The 12,877-nt window shown below is 38.7% G+C and overlaps 1 protein-coding gene across 7 annotated transcripts in view; it reads left to right on the forward strand.

The window, feature by feature from the left end:
* ska2 (spindle and kinetochore associated complex subunit 2) overlaps positions 1-12,877 on the forward strand; it is a 58,637-nt gene that overhangs the window by 5,199 nt on the left and 40,561 nt on the right. The window contains exon 1 of one of the 7 annotated variants that reach the window (XM_041197574.1): positions 3,169-3,287. The exons of the other annotated variants lie outside the window; for them this stretch is intronic. The gene's annotated coding sequence lies outside the window, so the exon portion shown is untranslated. Of the gene's footprint in view, positions 1-3,168; positions 3,288-12,877 lie in introns of those variants that run through there. 7 annotated transcript variants of the gene reach the window in all.

Consider the following 12,877-nt stretch of genomic DNA (forward strand, 5'->3'; position numbering starts at 1 on the left):
TGAACTTAAATGGTGCGCTGTACTCGTTTTCCCCACATTCTTGCTTATACAGAGTGTAGCTATATTATGTGATGTCTCTTAAAATTGATTAATTCATTGCAAATATAGTATCTGAGAAAAATAATGTACAAATGCTGTATGTTTTATGATTATAACTGAAGAACAATCATTTGCCTCAATATATTTGTCAAGATGTCAAAATATTTATCTTCACTGACTCGGCTAGTCTATCTAAAGAAGCAGCTGAGCCATGTATGGGATCTTCCTGGTGCGTTTGATCTCTGGTCTGTGCTGAGTGAGCTTGTCTCAGCTGGGATAGCAGTGGAGGGTGCTGCAGAGGACTTGGGAACTCTCGATCAGCAAACATGTCTTTTTGGACATGTGGGATGGTGGGATGGTGCTCCCTCTCATCATGAAGCCTGTTGATGGTTGCTGTCAATCAAATAATAGGCTGAGAGACTCAAGGGTGTCCAATACTTATGGAACTATGACATTTAAGAAGTTGATACTTTCAGAAGAGCATTTTATTAAATTGCATTTGCTAAAATTGCTTCACATTTAGTGCATGTCCTGAAAGTAAACAAACAGTATTTTTGATCTTGGTACGCCTAGTTTTTTTGTTCTGTCTTAATCAGATTTGATGTGTAAACCACTTTTTGAATTTAAAAATTAAGTTCTTCCAACACAAGTATGAGCCATTAAACCTCTTGGTGTTAAAGTATCGGTGTATTGAGGACTGCAATTGTGGCTCTATTCTGTAGTGCCTAACTGGCATTGGAGTATAGTTCATAAGGTTTTGCTTCCCCATCCTGATGGTTGAAGGTTGTACCAGATTAAAGTTGATTTTATTTTCCAGCTTTGATGTTTGTGATGTCTAATGGAAACTCTACCATCGAACTTGATGCCCTTTGTCCGTTCGTCCAGTGCCCTTTTTATGTTGTACTACTAGTGATAACAGAAAAAAAGCAGTGCAATATTAAAAGGGCATTGGCTGGCGACCAGGTCAATGTTGCAGGTATGGGCTACAGTTTGGTGGACCTCCCCCACCCGCTCCCCACCTCCTCTTCCTGCCCCCTCCCACCACCTCCTCCCCCCAAAAGGACTTGCTTGCAGAGGAGTGGGTGATTCGCCACTGGAAATTTTGTTGGTGGGTAACTTGGAGCTGATGAATATTGGTACCATTTTTATGGTGAGGTAGTTTTGGGAAAAAGTTAGAAAATCTGGTGCTATAAATTAAAATCATGAATCTGCATGCGCATCAATTAATTTTTATTTAAAATAATTTGGATGGGTGATGCCATGGGTGTGTTGAGAATGCAAACCCTTGCAAGAAATCAACCCATTGCTCCATTAGGAAGATGAACCGAAATTTAATGTGATTTGACAGGCATCTTAAGGGAGCATTATACCACAACAATATCCTTTGTGCACAGTGGTTTCCCAATACATTGAAGTTTTGTATTATAAAACTTGAGGCCTGATGTGGCAAATGCGAATCCCTGAAATTTCACTACATCAGAGTCGGTGCAAAGTAATTTCATGAGTGTTATGTGCAAGTGCACCCCAGAGGGTTTTATTAACATTTAAGTCTGCATTTATAGAACTGAGATGATCTTGCTTAATACCTGTAGTTCCCCAACCCTCAGTGAGGTAGACCTGAGTTATATGTTCAGGCCTTACTGCGAAAACACCTGAGCACTTTTTTTTTAATATGTAAAGGAATCTAGCGAGTAATTAAAAGATTACCCGCTAATTATCATGTTTTACAGCATGTGTGAAAATTCCAGTGCTATCCCTGGCCATATTCTATTTACAGATTGTCCAAATTGAACAATGAGAGCCCTTCTGTGATCTCATTGAAATTCAACCATCCACTGATGGGTTGGATTAGTGTCCAGAACATTGTCAAGCTGATTCTGGATGTGGGATGACAAGCCAGGAGCAGGATGTTCTCGGTTCAGGTCTAACTGAAGCAGGTTCAATCGAGGCATTCAGAAGGGAATTAGACCCTTATCTGAGAAGGAAGAATATGCAGGTTTATGGGGAGAAGGTGGGCAAATGGCACTAGGTGATTTGCTCGTTTGGAAAGCCAGGTGCAGACATGATGGGCCAAATGGCTGCCTCCTGCGCTGTAACAATTCTTTGATTCTAAAATATCATCACTAGTGAAAAAAATTGCAATTTTGCATTGTTTGTTTGAAATGCAAGTAGTAATTGTATAATGCTGTAAAATTTCGTCCAGTTTAATGGAACAAAACTCAAAGAAACTCATAAGGCACACCTAACACATTTACTGCTTTGAAGTAGTAAACCTTAACTGTTGAGAGTGTTGCATATAAAATAAATTGGGTTGACCTCTGTATTAGAACACCAACGGGAGCTGCTGTGGAATAATGAGTACTCAGGCATACATTTTGCTACTGGAACAAGGTGAGAGTAGGGAGATCTCCAAGGCTTTTTGCACATTTAGCTGCCAACTGAGATTGCCAAACACAAAGGCTTGCTGGTCTTAATCATGTTGACCTGCTGAGGAGAAATTTGTTATGTGAGACAGAAGTAAATGGCCCTTAGTTACTTCATGTTGATGGTAATCTAATTCATAAACTTAAATTTCTGTTTTAGTCACATGGTACATGAACTGTATATAATTAGTCTTGGGTTAATGTGATAGCAAGAAGCCTCCCATTCTAGACTTGAATGTCTGATTAATCCTTTTTAGTAATCTTAATTATCCCAACACGTTAGGATGTTAGAGATATTCTAGCTAAATTGAGATTTGAATTCTCCTGTTTTGACAACCTCACAGTTGAGATTGTTTTTAAGTAAACAATATTACTTTTAAACTAGATACTTAAAACATGAGTTTAGGAAGAATGTTTAGAGCTGAGTGATTACTATGTTTTAAATATCAAAGAAATCATATCTAGATGTGATACTATTTATAGAAATTTTCAACAGAAGTATTTGAGGTTGCTAATATATGTAGGAAATGGCTTAGTGCTTTAAGATTGATTGATTGCTTTACAGATTCATTGTGGTGGGGCGGTTGAAAGTTCTACAGAATTTTTCAGGCTTGCTGCTGACGGATGCTCTGACTTTATTGCACTACTGTGTTTCACAACTAGCAGTGCAATAGTATTGTCAAAGCATCTGAAGGTAGATCAGATCACCACTGGCAGAGGATGTGAAGCCGCCAACTGGTCATGAGCAGCGCCATGGACAATTTACTGGTTGAGGTTTTGTAGTTTGGCTTCAAGTGTTAGCACTCATTTTGCAAAACTGTAAAGGTAGGAATGTGGAGAAACAAGCAAGTGCTATTTTTGATTTTTTTCTGTCTTAGAAATTCTGGGAAGAGCACTTGGAATTCTGCATAGTAAAGCGCAAAAATGGTTGCAGAATTGGCTATTGAGTGCCTTTTTTCCTAGTGTGCAATATGAGTACCATAAGGAAACATGCAGTGACAGTGCAAAATAAGTAATTGACAATATTTCACTGTGATGTTGTACTGTGGCAAATAGTGGGATGGTGGTAATCCTTATGCTTTTAAGGTTTTTATTGTTTTCTAATCTTAGCATGAACATGGGGGGTGGTGGGTTTCTTCTGTGGGGAAGAGAATCTAAAGTTTTTTTTAAAAAATTGAATACCTTTTAAAGTACATTGTATGTGCTAAATGACCTGGTGCTTTGACTGCAGCGGCAAGATATTTGCTGAAATGTAGGTATAGTACAGTTTTGGGTGTCTTTCCAACTCTAAATTGTTGCAATGCTCTAACTTTTTGTGTAGCAGCAAGTCCTTTTGATACAAATAAAATCTGTGATCTCCAACAATTTAAGTTAATTGAATTTAATGGGTATTTGCAGGCCTGAACAGAAACGAGTTCAGTAGCTTTCTGCATGATAATTTTGTTTTTAAGTGATCAGTGAAAAATAATTTCATACAAGCATTACTTGGGGCAGTGTGGTTCCTAACCAGAAGTTGAGCTGTTGTGTTTGCGAAATTGTTTCTTTTTTTAATACCCTCAAAATCTGGAGTTCTCCTGATGTATTTCTTTGATCACACAAACACTGTTTGGAGTAAAATCTTAAGCAGCCAATCAGATGTATGTTCCTCAGTAATTATTTAGTGCATGAAAGGAACCAGAGGTGAGATGAAGAAAACCTTATTCAGTGAGTTGTGATATGGAATGCACTCTATGTATTCTGGTGAAAGAAAATTTAATAGTAACATTCAAAAAAGAGAGTTTTGTTCTAAAAATTTGAAGGGCTAAGGAAAGAACAGAAGAGTGGGATTAATTAACCGAAGGCACGATGGACCAAATGGCCTCATGCACTGTATCATGATTCTATAAAATGAGCTTCATTTTGGCAGTTCTCACTTTGGAGTATTCCAATTTTATGGTCTCAATTATTGCTATTAAGTGTATCTTGACAGGATTCAGCAACTAAAGAGAATCCAGTGGTTAGCTTCACCAACATTACTTTTTAAATAATATACTTGTTCATTATCATTATCGCATTGCTATTTGTGGAATTTTCTGTTCGTAAATTGACTGATGTGTTTCCTACTTTACAACAGTGCCGATACTTCAAAAATATTTTAATTGGCTGTAAGGTGTTTGGCCTGAAATGTGACATAGAAATGCACTAATTTTTTTCAAGATGCAAAATGTGTTATGGATTGAAACGATTCGTTTTCATCTGAAGAATCAAGCCTTGGCAGCTTAAGTATAACACAGCCAGCTACAGAGTAAAAGTTCCCGCATCTATGTGCCAACATTGTGCTCAATCTCTTCAGAAGAACCTACTTATAAATATAACTTCGATATCAACCATCCCCTGTCTTTCAGAATAAGATTGTGCTAAATTGTCAGCAGTTGCTCAAACTTTTAGCTTTTTTTATGAAAGGTGGGGGGAGGGAAGAGAAGTGTTACAACATTTTGATGTGTTTACTGAAATGGTTGCTATATGGATATTGGGTACACTACTGTAAAAGCTCCATTAATTTTATAAAATGACATTTCCTTGCCTGCATAGACCATTTCAAATTAAAAACATTTTAAGCATTGTGGCGTTATTATGATACAGCAGTTGGTAAAGGCTGACTTGTTTAAACCCCAGAGGGAAACTTGAACAACTGTCATAACCTATATTTTCAATTGGTATGTTTGAGATGCAGCTCTGAATTCAGTAATAAGACCACCAAACCTCAGGTTTTTTTTATATAAAACTAAATTAAACATTTATTAATTTAACAAGAAATTAAACACACACTACATGCCTACAAATTACTATCATATTAACTTTTAAACAAATCCCCAAATTAATCACTCCCAGGTAAATCTTCACCAAGGCAACAATAACCCATAGACTTTAAACAGACAGGCAAAGCACATTTGACCGTATAAATTCAAAATGAGGTCCCTTGCAATTTGGTTCCTTTGCAGACAGTTGTAGGTTTACAGGCTGGTTAGATGTTTAATGCACCTGACTCTCACAAGCTCCTCTTGGTTTATACCCAGCTTTCCCTTTGAATGTAAATTTTTCATTGTATTACTAGGTTTTAAAAAAATTTTATCTCTGCCAACAATGATCTTTTCATTACACCAATTTTATTAGTAATATAAACACATTGCTTGGTGGCTCCTAGCTAGGTGCAAGATTTTACCCATTCTTTTGAATGGTTTATTCAGCAAATGCAAATGTACTCTTTATCTTCTATCCTTACGTTTATCTAATTGACATCTCAAACTGCTGTGCATCAAAGCACCCAGACTTGCTGGCGTTAATCCAATTAAGCCACGCACACAGACTCAGACCCCAAAACATTTCCAATTTTAAAATAATTTCCAATAATATGGACATTAATCTCTTCATGACAGGCATATATACACCAGGATGCTGTTGCAACAATTGAGTAAAATTTGCTGTTTTCCAATTACAAAAATTGGATAGCAGTATTATATACCCTTTTAGGTATAAAGGGAGGCAATTTGAACCACTGCTTGGTTGTAACTACTGGAACAATCTTTTTAAAAGTGTTTATCTATTTTTTCTTAATGTCCATAATTGGCTTGGTTTCTATTGTCACTGACGAAAACATTTCACATTCTATTAACTATTTTGTAGCCTTCCCATTATACTGTACAATCCCAAGTTTTTATGCCCCTTGACTGATTCGCAAAGCAAAAGTATCAATCTTTCACTGTTTACTCAATTCCCCCATTTAACCTTGTTTATTTCAATGGATAAAATTATTACAACCTTTTATGTTTTTGCATTTTTCTTGGTGGTGATATCATATGTTTCCATGAAGGCTTGTTCTGTATGAAGAGTCCTTTTTAATAGATATGTTGATGTGCATGTTGTATGGTGTTTTGCAGTCTTTACTTGCATATACATTGGTTAATGTAAATGTTGCATGCTTTCCTGCACTTTTTATCTGAGATTAATTAGGCTTATTAGCTGACCTATTTCATTCAGTTCTCTTTGGGTCAAAAATTCCTTTGTCTGCATCAACTGACCAATCCCTTTTTTGATGTCCTTATTTTTACGTTCTCTTATCTCTGGGTCTCACCGTGTAACTGAGAGTGAAGATCAGAAGCTGGAAGATTTCTGACTCTATTGTTCAAATTTCATGGCATGGCTACCCGTGCTATTATAGTTAGGCTTTAACGTGCCAGTTTTCATAAGGCAGTTTGAGCTCATGCACTTAATGTCATGCATGCTTCCTGTACACACAGTGCTATCATTTTGATGTTGATTGCTGCAACCTAGATCACCAAATACAGCTACAGTCTGAAAGCTTTGTTCATAGGGGTGCTAGCGGGGAATCTTTGGCACTGCCTTAGTTGGGTGTTTTTCTGTTATTAATGTGCAGATTTAAATAAAAATCATTGCCATGTATATTTTAGTGAAGTGGCCTACCTGTAAAGGATGTGTAAGGGCTCAAACTGTGTACTGTATGGCTTTTTTCTTGCAAGGTTAGTTTGGCTTGACACTCTACCAAAAAACCATAATAATGCTATTCTTGAAACTAAGCATCCAATGCTTTTGGTTACTTCTCATCAAAATAGTTTGGTTTAAGAATGGAGATTTCAGTGAATATAATTTTAAGACTGCCACATGCAAGCAGATTTCTCTGCTTAAATATATGCAACACAGCAAGATTGCTGTATGATGGGAATTCTTTGCAGCTGCAAACTTGCTGGTCTGCATGCTAGTAAGGGTGGAGAATCTGTACTGGACAATGAATTGTATTCTGTGTGATTCCGTCAACTAGTTCAGAGCACTTTGAAAATTATGCTAAAGATCTATAGATCTGGCTTGTGTCTCTACCGTGTTGACCAGAATAAGAACGTAGGAAGTAGGAGTAGGCTAATTGGCCTATTGAGCCTACTCTGCCATTTGGTAAGATCATGGCTGATCTGATTGTGACCTTAACTCCACTTTCCTGCCTGTCCCCCATTTCCTGCCTGTCCACCATTAAGTCCCTTGCTGATCAAAAATCTGCCCAACTCAGCCTTGAATATTTTCAATGATCCAGCCTCCACTGCTCTCTGGGATAGAAAGTTTCAAAGACTAGCGACCTCCGAGAAAAAATTCCCCCTCTGTCTTAAATGGAGGACTTTTTTTTAAGCTGTGCCCTGTAATTCAAGATCTCCCCCATGAGAGGAAACATCCTCCCAGCATCTCCCCTGTCAAGACCCTCTTAGCATCTTATGTTTCAATAAGATCACCTTGTTAATTCCAATGAGTATAGGCCTAGTACACCCAACATTTCTCATAAGACAACCCCTTCATTCTAAGAGTCAGCCTAGTAAACCTCTCTGACCTGCTTCCAATGCAATTATATCCCTCAAGGATACCAAACTATATACAGTACTCTGTGTGGCGTGACTAATGTCCTGTACAGCTGTAGCAAGACCTCCCTACTTTTAAACTCTACCCCGTTGCAAAAAAGGCCCAACGTTTTATCTGCCTTCCTAATTATTTGCCATACGTATGTGCATGCTAACTTTTTGTGATTCATGTACAAGGACACCCAGATCCCTCTGTACTGCAGAATTATGCAGTCTCTTGATTTCAATAATATTCTGCTTTTCTTCCAGCCCAAGTGGACAAGTTCACATTTTCCCACATTACACTCCATTTGCAAATTGTTTGCCCACTCACTTAATTTATCTACATCCCTTTGCAGACTCTCTTTATCCTCACAACTTACTTTCCTACCTATTAACAGCAAATTTGGCCACAATATAGTCAATTCCCTTCATCCAGTTCATTAATATAGATCATAAACAGGTGAGACCCCAGCACTGATCCCTGTGGCATTCTACTGGTTATAGTTTGCTAACTTGAAAATGACCCATTTATCCTGACTCTGTTTCCTGTTTGTTAGCCATCCTCTATCCATGCTAATATATCACCCCTTGTGCAGTAACTTTTTCTGTGGCACCTTTTATCAAATGCCTGTTGGAAACCCAAATGCGCTACATCTGCTGGTTCCTCTTTACTCACCCATCCTCAAAGAACTCTAATAAATTAGCTAAACTCATTTTCCATTTCATGAAACCATGTTGACTTTTCCTGACTATATTATGATTTTCTAAATGTCCTAATACTATCTCCTCAGTAGTGGATCCTAACACTTTCCCAGTGACAAATGTTAGGCTAACTGGTCTATAGTTTCCTGCTTTCTGTCTTCCACCTTTCTTGGATAGAAGTGTTACATTTGCGGCTTTCCAGTCTGCTGGGACCTTTCCAGGGTCTAGGGAATTTTGGAAGGCTACAGCCAATGCATCCACTGTATCTCTGCAGCCCCTTTATTTCTTTAACATCGAAGGATGCAGGCCATCAGGTCCAGAGAACTTGTCAGTCTTTAGTCATGTTAGTTTTCCTCCTACAGTAAAATCTTTGTTATCCAGCATGCTTGGGAATAGGTGGTGCCAGTTAATCAAAAATGTAGTTAACTGGGAGATATATGACTTCAGACACCGGGCAAGGTGCTGCTCTGTCTTCGAGGGGAGAGGGGAAGCAGCTGGGCAGTCTAGGGCCCCAGCACAGCAGGGCATTACAGTGAAAACCACCACAACTGAGGACCAAGCTGACGTCATGACCTTCAGATGGGCTTTTTTTAAAAAAAAATCAGCTGTTGGTTTCCCCAACAGTCGCTTCAAGCGGTATATCCTTGTTCAGGCACAATAACCAAAACTGACCCAATAATTTAATAATTTCACTGGAAGGCCTGAGAACACATCTGCAGATTTCCAGTCTGTTTATTGTTAGTTTTTTTTTTGAAGAATACATTACCTGACTGAAAGTGACTGGCTTTTAAAAAAAAATTGAACTATCAGAAATTCCAGTTACTAGAGAATTCTGGTTGAGTGCCAGTTAACACAGTTTACTCTGCTTTTTATCTAGTGATCATTGTTTTTAAGTTCCTCCCTCCCTTTTTTTAAACCTGTTGATTTTTCTGTTATTCTTGGAATGCTTTCCATGTCTTCTACTATGAAAACAGATACAAAATACTTGGGTTCAAAGTTGCTGCCATTTCCTTGTTTCCCATTATTCCCCAATGGGACCGACGCTTACTTTAGCTACTTGATATGGTGTTTTCACTGTTTTTATATTTCCTACTAGTTCTCTCGCTTTCTCCCTCTTTTAAAATTTTTTAGTCATCCTTTGCTAGTTTCTAAAAAGTTTCCAATCCTCTGGGCCATCACTAATCTTTGTAGCATTATATGTCTTAATCAATTTGGTACCATCCTTATGTTCCTTTGCTGCAATGGTGCATCCTTCTCATCGCCTCTTTCCTTCACAATGGCATATATCATGAAATATCTCTGTAAATGGCTGCCACTGTTTCTCTACTATCTTGCTTTCAACCTATATTCCTAGTCCACTTTAGTTAACTCTGTCATCTTATTCCTGCAATTGCCTTTAAGTTTAAAATGTCAGTTTCAGACCCAAATTTTACACCCTCAAAATGAATGTGAAATTCTTCATGTTATGATCACTCTTACTTAGATGATTCTTTACTATGACATCATTAATCCTGTCTCATTACACATTTTTCAAGTCCTGGTTGTCCCAGAACATTTTGTTCTAAGAAACTGTCCCATATGGACTCTGTGAACTCAATCCCCACCACTGGTCAGGAGGATCTTTTTCTTTTCACAGGCCATTCACACGTAGACAAAATCAGTTGTGGGCCACATGCACAAAAATCAACTTCATTTAGTTATTTCAGAGAGAATGCAGAAACGTTCAACTCATCTGTTTAAATGCGATGGCTGAATTTTTGAATACAGTCAACTCCTGCCGTTTGCACCCCCACCAGCCTTTTTGTTATTTTGTTTACCTGTGCAAATCTGTTTGTGTATTCCAGTCGCAGTTTGTGCCCCTGAAACTTCGCTCATCCATGATTAAAAATGTCACAATCTGGAAAAGTCAAACCAAAAAAACAAAGACACTTGAGAGGCATAGATTTACCGCTTTTTGCAGATCTTTGAGCTGAGCAAATTTGCTGTTTCTGTGCTTCAAGTTCATGTAGCCTAGCCACAAGTGCACAGTGACATTTAAATAGCACACATGCACATGGTCCCACAAGGTTAATAAAGAGCTTACTGTTCCTTATATCAGAAGCCATAAAAAACTGTTTGTTCTCTTCTCTAAGTGTGCACTGCAAAGTCCCTTCACTGCACATATGCAGTCTCCATGTGCACATGGGTTGCCATGATTTACAAGATTATACAGTAGTGCAGTATTTTTGCAGCACAGTTACAAGGCAGTACAGCACTTTAAAAATGTGAGTCAGAGCCAAGCAGAAAACATCCCAGGAAGGTGATGACACTTGAACAAAGTCACAGTCCTAGATAGATTGCAAAGTGGTGCAAGTGCTTCCATGCCAGCCAGGAAATACTCTGTGAATGAATCTACAAAATAAGGGCCAATGTTAGTGTTTCTAGTAGTTGTACTGTCAAGTTAACTTTTGTGAGCAGGCGAGAGAGACCCACACTTGGAGGGAATGGGGAAGTTAATCAACATATGGATATAGCATCAGCATCAAAGGAGGACCCCAGTTAATGGGTTCTGTCATTTGAAACAAAACCCTTGAATTGTACCAGAATATAGAGTAGTAAGGAGGGTAGTCCTAGTGTCACCAGTGATCATGAGGGTGCAGCAGAAGGTGTTTCCTCCTTTTTCCAAACAATTCCCAGCCAGCATGGGAAGGCTTGAAAAGCGTTTTGGGCTGCATAATATGAAGTTAGTGGAGGAGGCTGTTTCAGCTGATCATGCAGCTGCAGGAGAGTTTCTCCAAGGTGCTGCAGGAATACATTGAGGAGAGAGGCTACAAGGCAAAGCAGGCCTTCAACTCAGTGAAACTGGCCTGTTCTGGAAGAAGCTGCCAAGGAGGACTTACATTTCAAAAGAAGACACACAGCTCCTGGGTTTAAAGCAGAAAAAAGGACAAGTTGACACTTCTGCTATGTGCTAATGTGGCTGGTTTTAAACGTAACCAGTGCTGGTTTATAGATCAGAAAACCCTCAAGCTTTCAAAAGGAAAAATAAATTTCATCCTCCAGTCTTTTGGAAGGCTAACAGCAATGCCTGGGTTACAGCAGCAGTCTGGTTTGCCAGTTCCTTCCTGCCAGAGGCCCACGTTTATCTGAGGGTGAAGAACCTGCCGAGAACCATCCAGATGTTGAAATTTTGTTTTTTACCCTCAAATACAACCTCACTTGTCCAACCCAAGGACCAGGGAGTCATTGCCTCATTCAAGACTTACTGCACCTGAAGAAGTTTCAGCCATGTCCTTCCATCTCCTGGAAGCAGACTCTTCAACCACAGTCTCTGATCGCTGGAAGCAATTCAACATTCTCGTAGCAGTAGGCACAATTAAGGACTCATGGGATGAAGTTAGAGCTTCAACCATAAATGCCTGCTAGAAAAGAAGTTTTGGCATGAGGCTGTGAATGATTTCACAGGGCTCCCCAGTGTGGAAGCTAAAGTGGCCAGGATTATTGACTTGGCAAAACAAGTTGGAGGGGTGGGATTTGAAGACATCACCACAGCTGAAGTGGATGAGTTGCTTCAATCTCATCAAGAGGAACTCTCTACAGAAGAATTGGTTGAACTGATGAGATTAAATGAGCCTAAACAGGAGCGGGAAGAAGAGCCTAAAAAGGCTCTGTTCGCAACTTAGGTGATGATAGATCGCATAAGGTCAGCCAAAGATTTGAAAAAACATGCAACTGACCATGATATAAGCATGGAAAGAAGCGTCACCTTTTGTAGAATGATTGACAGCTATAGCTCCTTACAGAGAACTTTACAAAATTGAAAAATGAAAGGCGAAGCAGTCAACAATAACAATGGTCTTCTCATCCAATCGTCCACATCAAAGCCTTGCAACAGCCATGTCACCCACTCCACCTACGTCCATTCTCAAAATACGGTACCTGTACTGTACAGTACCGTGACTTGTAAATTTACTACAGGTATGTAATTTTAAATTGTTCCTGTTTTCTTGTTGAGGACAATTTTACTGAAGAAATTGTCCATTTAATAGTTTTTATTGACTTCATTATGTAAAAATGTGAAATTTGGGGATGGCTAGAACATATAGAATTCAGTTCCACTATAAACTGTGTTCTCCATTTGTGATTTCAACCTTCGCGATCTCGTGGGAATGGAACCCCTGCGAATGGTGGGACTTTACTGTATTGTATTATTAAATATTATTGTAGTAATTTAACTGATGCTTTTATCCAAAGCACATTTGTAACAATGCTATAAATGCTATTTTGAAGGCACTATGTTTTTAGAAGTCTTGCTGCGGGCCAGATGAAATTGAGCTTTAGGTTCCCCAACCCTGA

The sequence above is a fragment of the Carcharodon carcharias genome, chromosome 10 (genome assembly GCF_017639515.1).
Source record: "Carcharodon carcharias isolate sCarCar2 chromosome 10, sCarCar2.pri, whole genome shotgun sequence".
Taxonomy (NCBI): domain Eukaryota; kingdom Metazoa; phylum Chordata; class Chondrichthyes; order Lamniformes; family Lamnidae; genus Carcharodon; species Carcharodon carcharias.